The sequence below is a fragment of the Dromiciops gliroides genome, chromosome 1 (genome assembly GCF_019393635.1).
Source record: "Dromiciops gliroides isolate mDroGli1 chromosome 1, mDroGli1.pri, whole genome shotgun sequence".
NCBI lineage: Eukaryota > Metazoa > Chordata > Mammalia > Microbiotheria > Microbiotheriidae > Dromiciops > Dromiciops gliroides.
Window position 1 is genome coordinate 384,624,877 of NC_057861.1, and position 12,633 is coordinate 384,637,509.

Genomic DNA, 12,633 nt, shown 5'->3' on the forward strand with positions numbered 1-12,633 from the left:
TGCTTCATTCTCTGTATCTGCAATTCCTAGCTAAGTTCTTGGCAGGACATCAATAAATGTTTGTTCATTGATAGATTCTTGTGTTGTTTTACTGTATTTATAGCTTACAAAAGAAGGTTCAGCTGGGGAGATTGTATTAGGAAATGATTCTTCGGGGAGTCTGTATCTATGACTTTACTGTTATAGTGAACCCCTGTACAATGTAAGTCTGACTCTTCTTTGCAACTTTCATTCTCATAGAGTTGTCTTGGACACTTAAGTAACTAGCTGATAGCAATAAAGCCAGTGTATGTGAGGGATGTGACTTGAACCCAGGTTTTTCTGACCCTGAAGAAGGCTCTCTATTCATTAGGTCATACTGTTTCTCTTTGGGCACTAAAATATAATTGTGATGTTGGGGAGGGGAGAGCATTGAAATATTTTTTAAGATCTTGCTGTTTCCTGCACTCCATGTTTTAGTCAAATTAGCCTGCTAGCAATTCTCATATACAACAGTTCATCTCCTACCTCTGGGCTTTTGCATCTCATGTCTGGAATTCTCCCTCCTACAGAACACCTTTCCTAATCTTAAACCCCTCCCCTGCAAGTGCATCTTGCTCACTCTCTTGAAAATATTTGTTATAACTAATCTTTACATGATATATTTTCCAAATAGAATGTAAACTTTAAGGCAGTGATTATTTTGTTTGTTGAACTGAGAAAGATTAGCTTCCCCAGAGGGAGTTGTATGGGAATTGGTGTACAATGATTATTTTGGGATAAGGTTGAGGAAGTAAGGGAGTTAATTCATAGTAGTGTTAAAGAGCCTAACTCTTGGAAGCTAGGTGGCAGAGTGAATAAAGCACAGGTCCTGGATTCAGGAGGACGTGAGTTCAAATCCTGCCTCAGACACTTGACACTTACTAGCTGTGTGACCGTGGGTGAGTCACTTAATCCTCATTGCTCTGCCCCACTCCCCCCAAAAAAAGAACCTAGTTCTAAAAAAAAAAAAAAAAAGGGACCTTGGGAGAAGTAAATGTTGAGCCAGACAGCAGAGTATTAGAGATATTTCTAGTTAAGACAGCTACATGGTACCTGAGTTAAAATACTGCTTTAGGATGCTTAGCTTTGTGACTATACGAGTCTCTTGACTTCAGTTTCCTCATCTTTAAAGTTGAGACAATAATATTACCTACCTTACAGGGAACTTGGGAGCATCTTAGATAAAATACAAGATAAACATTAGCAATTACCTGTGTCAACTAGATGGCGCACTGGATAGAGTGTTGGGCCTGGAGTCAGAAAGACTAATCTTCCTGAGTTCAAATCCAATTTCAGATATTTACTAACTTGGTGACACTGAGCAAATCATTTAACCCTGTTTGCTGTAGTTTCTTCAACTGTACAATGAGTTGGAGAGGGAAATGGCAAACCACTCCAGTATCTTTGCCAAGTAAACCCCAAATGGGGTCAAGGAGAATAAGACACAATTGAAAAATGACTGAACAATAACAACAGGGGTAATAGACAAAGAAAGTTGGAAGTAAGTTGGAAATACATGGTGGTAGTTGGAGAGGTGAAGGAATTTAATTTCTGAGTTAAATTTCTTTTTAAAATTTCACTTAGGAATCTATAATTTACACATCAGAAATTGCATTTTGGTGACTTCGTGATGCCTCCTAGGTTAGGATGCAAGGTAGGAGCCATGTAACCTAAAGTCTTGTTCATTGTACTAAAAATCTGTTTAGAGTACTACTTTGAAAATATCTATAGAAATTAGGGGGAAAGTATGTAACATACATTGCCAAGTTATTATTCTACTTTAAAACTTGAAGGATTTGATTCTGTGGTTCTCAGTAGGCCTTAAAAACACTTAACAAAACTTCCACTTTATTTTTCTTTTCCCCCACCTATATATTATACTCATTCATGTAGTTCATTTCTCCCCAACCAGTTAAACTCAACTTTTCTGGTTCCCAAGGTGTTCTTTTGTGTGTGTGTTTTTAAAGACTTTACCTTTTGCTTGCTTGTTGATTGATTTACCTCTGGGAAGCTTTCCACAGGCTGCAAAATTTGTTTCCTTATAGTTGAGAAATTAAGAGGAGTTGGATTTTTTCTTCCTCTTTTAAATCTGTGATCCTCGTAATTTGCCACCATAATTCAGGAAACCTTTTCTCCTGCTTCTTTATAGAACCAGAAGATTAAACATTTAATCAACTTAACAACCAACATTATTAACCTCCTACTGTATGCTAGGTGTTGGGGATTCAAGGGGAAAATAAAACAGTCCTTGTCTTCAAGGAACTGACATTTTATCAAGATAATTCTGATTATCTTGTATGTTAAGATAATCTATGCTTGGTTGTTATTTTTTTTTTAAATCTTTGCTGGTTCTATAAAAGGGTTATTACCAAAGCTTCTGGGTTGAAATGTTGATAGATGAATCCCAAAGTTAAGAAAACATCTGCAACTATTAGTCTCTATTTCTTGCAAACGTTTTCCTCAAATAATAACTAATGCCAGCTGTTTAAGGTTCACAAACAGCTACACAGTAAACAAAGCAAAGTTATGGAAAAGTGGAGAAAAATTGGTTTGCAACAGGAAATAAATTTCCATCACACTTGGCATCCTTATAGGAAACTTAAAGACTCAAACACCATTCCAAACTGGAAACTGAAGAAACATTTTCAAGTTCTAGAATTGACCAATCAGGCTCAAGGACAAAGAATGCTGGAGAAGGGGGGGGAATTAACCTGCCACTATTGGTTCTATGTTGTTTCTAGCCTCTGAGGAAAAAACTGGTAACCCCCCCCCCAGGCCCGTGACTCCCTCTACACCTTCACTGGACACAAGAAGTACCTTTCAAAAAAGAAGATAAACAGTCCTGTTCAAAGTCTTCAAAATTAATATAAACAAAAACATTATGCAGTATTTTGGAAATCTGTGATAGATTATAACAAACTTTCATTGCACAAATCAAGCATTTATTAAATTTTAATAATAAATAATTATACTTTTTTCTTTATGAAATACTTTTTAAAAAAATACTTTCAGAAACCAATTAATTTCCTTAAGTTGTGCATTCTATTTTAAATTATTCAAAAAAACTTAACTTTTTCCAAACTGAAAAGGAAAACCCAAAAGAAATAAAAAAGAAAAAATAGATGATCAATATCCTTGAACTTCTCACTGGTGATTCAGATAATCCATTTGCAAATTCACTATTTTTTTTAGTACTTTTGCTAAGAAGAGAGGTACAATTTGTTCTAAATTATATGCAAATTGATTGATAATGCTTTTAACTGAACAACACTTAGCCAGCATGCATAAATCAGGATCGTTTTTCCAAATGCACTAAAAAACCACCCATAGACCAATAAATTGAGATTTCTCAGATCTTTATAATGCAAAAGCTCAAGGTTAAGATAGGTAAAGGAAAAAAATGGTTGCCCAAAGAAATGGCCTGAATTCATGCAACTGTACTTGAAATCAGATGTTAAACCAACTGTTAAAGTACACATCTTTTGCTGGTCTGTTATTTGCTTGTAATGATGACAAAGGCTCTATTCTGAAATACACCTGAGTTGGAATGTATTTGTCCTAAAAATGACTCAAATCACAGTGCCATGGAACACTCATTACTAATCACAGTGAGCCTGAAATATGTCAAGGCAGTTGACTATGCCACAATCAATCATTATTACAGTTGGAAAAACAAACGAATTCAAAAAATTTGATTCAGTGGTCATGTGTAGATGGAGCCCAGATTTTGTTATTTTAAAAGTAATTTCATTCACTTTTAACTCTGCACTGTAATATATCTAGTTGTTAAAATAAGGCTCTTTTTTCCCATTAGCTTCCTAGGGAATAAAAATCCTTTCATGTACATACTGTAATTTTTCTTTAAATAAAGAATTTCTGCTTCAAAGTTTTCAACTAGGCAAGGTTACTGCATTTCAAAAGTTAGTAAGTTTGTTTAGGAACAATCTCAATAACTTTTCAACAATATATCATATCCAATTTTTAAAAGCAATCTAGTCCAAACCAACAAATATTTATTAAGCACCCAGTGTATACCAGGAACTGTATGTGTCCCTGTGGATACACAGGCAAAAGGACCTCAAACTAAATAAGTATATGTATATAATTTTAGGAGAGAGAGATTATTAACAACTAGGCCTGGGAATCAGGAAAGGCTTCTTGATTAAAAAAAAAATGTATACCCTATCAAAGCACCTAGATGGTGCATTGGATAGAGTTCTGGGCCTGGAGTCAGGAAGAACAGAGTTCAAATCCAGTCTCAGATACTTACTAGCATTGTGACCCTGGGCAAATCACTTAACTGTGTTTGCCTCAGTTTTCTCACCTATAAAATGAGCTAGAGAAGGAAATGGAAAACCTCTCCAGTATCTCTGTCAAAAAACCCCCAAATGACATTGTGAAGAGTCAGATACAGATTAAAAATGACTGAACAAAAATCTAAGCCTTGGATGAAGCTGGAAATTCTAATAGGTTCAAAGAAGCAGGGAGTGTATTCCTGGATGCTGAGGGCCACAGAACAGAAAATATAGTTTGGCTAGTAAACAAAGTGCATGGAAAGGATTTAATATGAAAGAAGGTGAGAAAATTCAGCTGGAACCAAATTGTGAAAGTCTTTAAATGCCAAACTGAGGAATTATCTGCCTTTGGAGTCAGAAGATCTAGGTTCAAATTTTGCCTCTGATGCACACTAACTCTGTTACCTTTGGTAAGTCATATGACCTCCCTAAAGGATCTCAGTTTCCTAATCTATATAAAATAAGGTGGTGTACTAGATGGCCTCTGAGATGCTTTCCAGCACTAGATCTAGGACCGTGAGCTTAATTTTATACCCTAGAGGCAGTAGAGAGCCACTAAAGATTCTTGAGCCAAGGCAAAATATGATATCATGCCTCAGGAAAATGGTTTTGGTAACCTTGTGGAGAGTGTATTTCAGAGTGGAGAAGCTGGAGTCTGGGACTCCAGTTCTATGGTGCTCGCAATGGACATTCCAGTGTCAGAGAATTCCTCTCCCCAGCAGTCCTAGAATGCTCATGCCAAGTAATTCCTCCTACCTGGGTCCCTTTCACTGGAGGTCAATAAATAAAGAGAATAGACTAGAAGAGAAAAAGTTTAATTCAGATCAGCTGACTAACAGTCCCTTGATAGAACAAGGGACAGACGTATACAGTACAGGGTTTTACACAGTTTTAAGGTAGGCAGCAATCAGGTGAGGGTGTTGAGCCATTGTCCTTATTTGGGAGGTTGGGTAATAGGGACAAGACATCAGGTGATCACAGGTGGGAAGGGAAATGTCTTGACCTTGGGATTGTAACTTGTTAAACCTTGGTGTCACCCAACATTAAGTCTGTTCCAGTGGAGGGGTTTCCCTGTAGTTAAGCTCATCAGACCATTTGGTACGTCTACAGGTCTCTAGTTGCTATCTCATCGCAATGTCTACTTGACACCAGAGGTCTAAGGTTGTGGAGGCTTCCCTTTGAGATAAAATCAGAAGAGAATACAGACTGAAAATCTTGTCTCTATTTACACAACCCTGGAGGCTCCATTTCTTTGACCCATGAGGTTACTTTTAAATGTTGGAAGGGGGAGGGATGATGTTTCCCTTCCCTCTCACCTCTGTACCCCCAAATCCAACACACACAGGTTTTATCCATTTCCTTCACATAAGCAAGAGATGATATTATAATATTCTTATGTGATTTTCTTTTTTTTTTTTTTTGCGGGGCAATGGGGGTTAAGTGACTTGCCCAGGGTCACACAGCTAGTAAGTGTCAAGTGTCTGAGGCCAGATTTGAACTCAGGTCTTCCTGAATCCAGGGCCAGTGTTTTATCCACTGCGCCACCTAGCTGTCCCCTCTTATGTGATTTTCTATACATATGTCTTAGGGATATGGCTCATGCCCAATCACCTAAGATATCTTCACTCATATAGAAAGGTTGAAGCTACTGGGAACCTGCTTCTGGAAGAAAGACCTGGACCATATATGGACATTCTGCATTCACCTATGGTGTACTTACAGTAGCCATTTTCCATTTACATAGCCAGAATTGTCCAAATCTTTAAAACTGTCTAACAGCCTAAAGTTGGGCAGCTAGGTGGTTCAGTGGATAGAACATCAGACTTGAAATCAGGAATACTCTTCATGAATTCAAATCTGGCCTCTGACACTTAATGGCTAGCTAAGTGATCCTGGGCAAGTCACTTAATCCTGTTTGCTTTAGTCTCCTCATCTGTAAAATAAACTGGAGAAGGAAATGACAAACCACTCATCTTTTTGCTAAGAAAACCTTAAATGGGATCATGAAGAGTTAGGCATGACTAAAAATAACCCTAAACCACAACAAATGGCCTAAAGCAACCTGGGAGTTTTTTCCTGCATTAAAGTCTAAGGGTAAAGGACTCTTCAAACAAGAGGTGATACCATGTGGTAAGGGGGGGGGGGTCGGGGAAGGAGCTTAGGCTTTCTCTCTCTCCCTTCTTTTGGGTCATAAGGTCCCATTAAGCATGAGTTGGGCTTTGGCTTGCCTTTTCATTATCCTTTTCAGTTGTAAGCACAAGAAAAAGAGCATCCAAATCCAGATCACAAGCTACAGGGATCCTGGAGTCCAGGAGTCAAGGCTAGGTATTGTAGCCAGTCCAGCCATGAAGCCCTGGGGAGCAAAGATCCAAGGATGGTCATTCAGTGGGGCTCTGGAATTAAGCATGGTAGACTAATGCTACGTAGGAATTAAGTTAAACCACGAGCCTTATATCCCTTCCCTCCCCAGAAACTAAGACCAGAAATGGGGGAAAGGGGGAAGAGTATGCTCCCATTTAGTAGAAGAAATATCTATAAGTTCTTATCTTTAATACAAATATCCCTTTGTATATGAACAGGCAGTTTTCAGAAGAAGAAATCAAAACTATCTACAATCATGAAAAAATGTTCTAAATCATTATTGATTAGAGAAATGAAAATTAAAGTACCTCTGAGGTACCACCTCACACCTATCAGATTGGTTAATACGACAAAAAAGGAAAATGATAACTGTTGGAGAAGATGTGGGAAAATTGAAACATGAATGTATTGTTGGTGGAGCTGTGATCTGATCTAACCATTCTGGAGAACAATTTGGAACTTTGCCCAAAAGGCTATAAATTGTGCATACCTTTTTTTTTTTTTTTTTTAGTGAGGCAATTGGGGTTAAGTGACTTGCCCAAGGTCACACAGCTAGTAAGTGTTAAGTGTCTGAGGCCAGGTTTGAACTCAGGTACTCCTGATTCCAGGGCCGGTGCTCTATCCACTGCGCCACCTAGCTGCCCCTGTGCATACCCTTTTACCAAGAAATACCACTACTAGGTCTGTATCACTAAGAGATCATAAAAAAGGGAAAAAGACCTACATGTAAAAAATATTTATAGCAGCTCTTTTTATGGTGACAAAGAATTAGAAATTGAGGAAATGCCCATCAAATGGGGAATGGCTGAACAAGTTGTGGTATTTAAATGTAATGAAATACTATTGTGCTATAAGAAATGATAAGCAGGCAGATTTCAGAAAAACCTGAAAAGACACATGAACTGATGCTGAATGAAGTGAAAAGAACCAGGAGAACACTGAACACAGTTACAGTAACATTGTGCAATGATCAACTGTAATAGACTTAGCTCTTCTTAACAATACAATCATTCAAAACAATTCCAAAAGACTCATGATGGAAAATGCTCTCTGCTTTCAGAAAAAGAACTATGGAGTCTGAATGCAGACTGAAGCATACTATTTTCACCTTTCTTTTGTTTCTTTTGGGTTTTTTTGGGGGGGTTCTTTCTTGTGGTTTTTCCCTTTTGTTCTGATTCTTCTTTCACAACATGACAATCGTGAAAATGCATTTAATATGATTACACATATAACCTATATCAGATTGCTTGCTATCTCAGGGGTGGGGGAGGGAAAAAGGGGGGAATTAAAAATTGGAACTCAAAATCTTACAAAAATGAATGTTGAAAACTATCTTTACATGTAATTGGAAAAAAATACTATTAAATACAAAAATATGCCTTTGTAAAAGCTAATCCAATGTTAAGTGGTTAAATGGAACTGGGATCCTAGTCCACAGACCTTAATATTTGGAGATCACAATAAGCAGCTGCTCTTAACAGAGCCAAGAGATTCCTCAATTTGTTCAGGGTACCAGAGAACCTTAAGACAGGGGGAGGTGAAAATGTAAGAAGCTTGGTCCTGAAAGAGCAGGTCCAGAGTCAGCCATGTTACTCTTACAACCCTAAATATCCTGAAATTTACCCTCTCACTTTGAATCTCTGAGGCCACAAAGATCTTCAGAATTTATCTTGAACCTAATGAGAAACTAGACACAGTTTACTTTCAACAGAAGTAATCTTCGTTCTCATTGGTTTAAAAAAAAAAGGAAGAAAGGAAGGGCAACTAATAATCCTGACAATAACCACTCCAAGGATGGGTAGTTGGAAGAACCAATAAAAAAAAAAGATTTTAGAATGCTTTGCAATTGGATGGCTATAACAATTCCAGCATCAATAATAAAAATCACAGTGAAATTTACATTCCCTACTTACCCCATAAAGTATACTTGAGGCAAGTCTATCTGTTCACAATGACTTCTGCCCAACTGATAAAGGAGGATTCAGTATTATGGGCAAACTGGCAATAAAATGAGAGTTTTTATTATGATTATGGGTCAGTGGTTTTTGAATTGTTTATATGTAGGAGCCACCAGAGGCATATGCTGAATATATAGTCCATGAAAGGCCAAATTAAATAAACAAAAGGCAATTTACAAGCTGGAAAATGTGTTAGTTCACACATAGAGTTATAAGCACATGCCCTATGTAATCTGACTCAACAATAAGGCTATTTGTACTCCAGTGACCAAGCTAGGGGCTCATCTGCCTAGACCCTATAAGAAAGTGAGTTGAGGATAAGATGTCAAGGAAAATTGAAAATGTGACCGATGGCAATTCTACCATACTACTTTAGGCTTCTGGGGCTTCTCATAATAAGATTCATCATTACTGCAACACAGAATTATTGGGGAAGGGACAATGGAAATATTTTGCAACTAAGTTCAGGGATTGTTTGGAACCTATCTGCTAAGCTAAGAATTAGTCAAGTGAGGTGTCTAAAAGATGACTGCCACTTTTGTATCTCTAGGGTGAGCCTGAACATGCTACCTTTCCCCTCTGCTCTCTTCTGTCCGACTACCATGCCCCTTGCTCCACCTGAATCAGTTTCAGTGTGGAGAGAGAAGCAAACCAGTAAGGATGGCTCAGGCCTATCTCACGCTTTGTGACAAAACTATTACCCTCTAGGCAAAAGGGATGATGCTCAGATCCTTATCCTAACTGTACATCTGTATTAGTAGTAGATGAAGAAACAGGAACAAGATATAGGAGAATGAGGCAAGAAATATTAGAAAATATTTCCTTATGACAGCAGTTCTCAAACTTTTTGGTCTCCTGATGCCTTTTCACTCTTAAAAATTATCGAGGACCCCCAAAGAGCTTTTGTTTGTGTTTATTATAGCTATCTATATTTACTATATTTAAAATTTTAAAATGACAAAGTTTTAAATATTTACAAATCCATTTAAAAATACTAATAATGGACCAATTCCATGTTTAATATAAATAATATTTTAATTAAAAACTGCATTTACCAAAACAAAAAAAATTATTAAGAAGCATTTTGTTGGGGCAGCTAGATGGACCAGTGGATAAAGCACCAGCCCTGGATTCAGGAGGACCTGAATTCAAAGCTGGCCTCAGACACTTGACAGTTACTAGCTGTGTGACCCTGGGCAAGTCACTTAACCCTCAAAAAAAAAAGCTTTTTGTTGTTTTACATATTTTTGTAAATCTCATTAATGCCTAGCTTTATTGGAGACGGCTGTATCCTCTTTTTTCTTCATTCAGTCTGTTGAGATAGGTTGTTGTGGTTGAAGTATGTGAAGAAATGCCAACGTCACAAAGAAATGTTGGAAAAGGCAAGAGTACTATAATGGGTAAATAATGGCTTAGTACTATGAAACTATTTTGACCTTGTGGATCCCTTGAAAGCATCTTGGGGACCCAGAGGAGTCCTTGGACCATACTTTGAGAGCCACTGCCTTATGACATTCATAGTCTGAAGGACATAGAGAAGCTAAAAAGTGTGCAAAAGATCAAACATTTACTGAGGGAAGGAGCTCTGTTGTTGATGATGTTCAGACATTTCCCACCATTTCATGACCCTATTTGGAATATTCTTTTTTTTTTTTTTTTTTGCAGGGCAGTGGGGGTTAAGTGACTTGCCCAGGGTCACACAGCTAGTAAGTGTCAAGGGTCTGAGGCCGGATTTGAACTCAGGTACTCCTGAATCCAGGGCCGGTGCTTTATCCACTGCGCCACCTAGCTGCCCCCTGGAATATTCTTGGCAAAGATCCTGGAGTGGTTTCCCATTTCCTTCTGCAATTCATTTTACAGATGAGAAAACTATAACAGGGTCACAGTGACTTGTCCAGGATCACACAGACAGTAAGTATTTGAGGGCAGATTTGAACTCAGGTCTTTCTTACTCTAGACCCAATTTTCTATCCATTATGCCAACTAGCTGCCCAAAAGGAGCTCAGAAGACATCTAATGCAAACAACCTCACTTTACAAATGAGAGAAATGAGGTCCAAGGAAATTAAGGGACTCACTTGCCCAACCTGACAGAGGTAGGAAGCAGCAGAGGTAGGATCTGAACTCAGCCAGTCAGGTCTTCTTATTCCAGGGTCAGTACTTTTCCACTCTGTCATGCTGCCTTCAAAGGAGAGGTGTTCACACATGAAGATGAGGGTAGATCCAGTCTACCAAATATAAGTGCCATTGTATCCTTGTTGTCTAGTCTTGTTACGTTAGGGTTAAGTAAAACTTCTTTTGCTAACTAACTGTTCAATGACCCAAGAGAAATTCATTTCATCCCAACATCAAGCCTGCCTCTCACAAGAGGGAAATTCTCTCCCTCCTAAGGCTGCCCATTCCACTTTTGGATAGCTCTGATTGTTAGCAAGCTTTTCCCTTTACATTATCATCTGATAGCTTTGTTTCAGCTTCCAGATAGAGCTTTGAATTCTGCCATCTGGGGCCAAGCAGAGCAAATCTGATCTCTCTTCCATATAATTGTCTAAGTGTCTGATGTTGGGAAAGTCACATCATATTCTAAGACTCTTGTTTCCTCATCTGGACTAGCTGAACTCTGTGATCACTTCCAGTTATAAATCTGAAATTCTATGAAATGTGTGAGAATTTGAAGTAAATACCACAGAAGTGCTATCTAACTAGGTTTAAAATAAGCTTAGTGCATATACTAATAGGTTATAAGAAAATTTTTTCTAACATTCCAGGATCATTTTCCCCTAAAGTCTATGGTTTTATTTTTAAATTTTGAATTTGATAAACACACAAAAATGAGCATGTTCATATACAAATTAGTAAAGAGAGTCTTGTATATGAAATCACAATTCTAGTTTGCACAATTTGCTTTCGAAAAAGTATATAATACATTCAACATGTAACTTTCAAAGCTGTCCTACTTGTCTGTTTTTCCTTTTGAACTTGTCCATCCTCTGTAGTACATTTTTAATGTTTCAATGACATCTTTCTCTTTCTTCTTTTTTTTTTTTTTTGGAGAAGCAATTGGGGTTAAGTGACTTGCCCAGGGTCACACAGCTAGTAAGTGTTAAGTGTATGAGGCCAGATTTGAACTCAGGTACTCCTGACTCCAGGGCCGGTACTCTATCCACTGTGCCACCTAGCTGCCCCCATCTTTCTCTTTCTTTTGGCAACACTATCTATATTCAACCCCACCCCCCACTCACCCCGAAATATTTCCACAAAACTGAAAAGAATAAAAGAGGAAAAGAAAGCCCTTGTAATATATAAGTTCATTCAAGTGAGAAAAATCCATTGAATATGCATTTCATTCTGTACCTTTGGTCCTTAATCTCCCAGTCAGCCAAGCTCCATCATTCCTCTGGAGCCTCAATTAGTCATTATATTGATTTAAGATTTTTAAAAAGTTGTTTTCTTTATAATGTTGATGTTATTATGTAAATTATTGAATACATTTTCATTATCTAAATAATTTCAGATTCTGACCACTTTTCACCACACATGAGGTCATATAAATCTTCCTAGATTTTTCTGAAATCATTCTTTTTGTCATTTATTATAGTACAATAATATTCCATTACATTTGATATAGGTCTGGCCTAACTCAGAGGTTTTCTCCTTGAGAAGCTAAACTAAATGACTGACACACCTAAGAAGTAAGCGAGACAAACCAATTAGGCGTGGCTGCTGCCTGATTTGTGACAAGAGACAGAGATAACTCCAGAAATCAGAAAAACTACCCCTCATTCAAGCCTTCCCCATCCCACCCCTCATGTAAGCTTTCTCCACCCCAAAGGGAACTTTCCAATGTCAGGTAGTCACCCCGTCCATCCCCCCATCCCCCATTCATCCTCTATAAGCTTTGGCCTCCCTTCAGGTCGAAGAGAAAGATGTCTCTAAGCCATCTCCTCCCTTGGAGGAGAAGTCTTTGAAGTCTCTCTTGGTCACTTTCTCCAGCACCCAAAA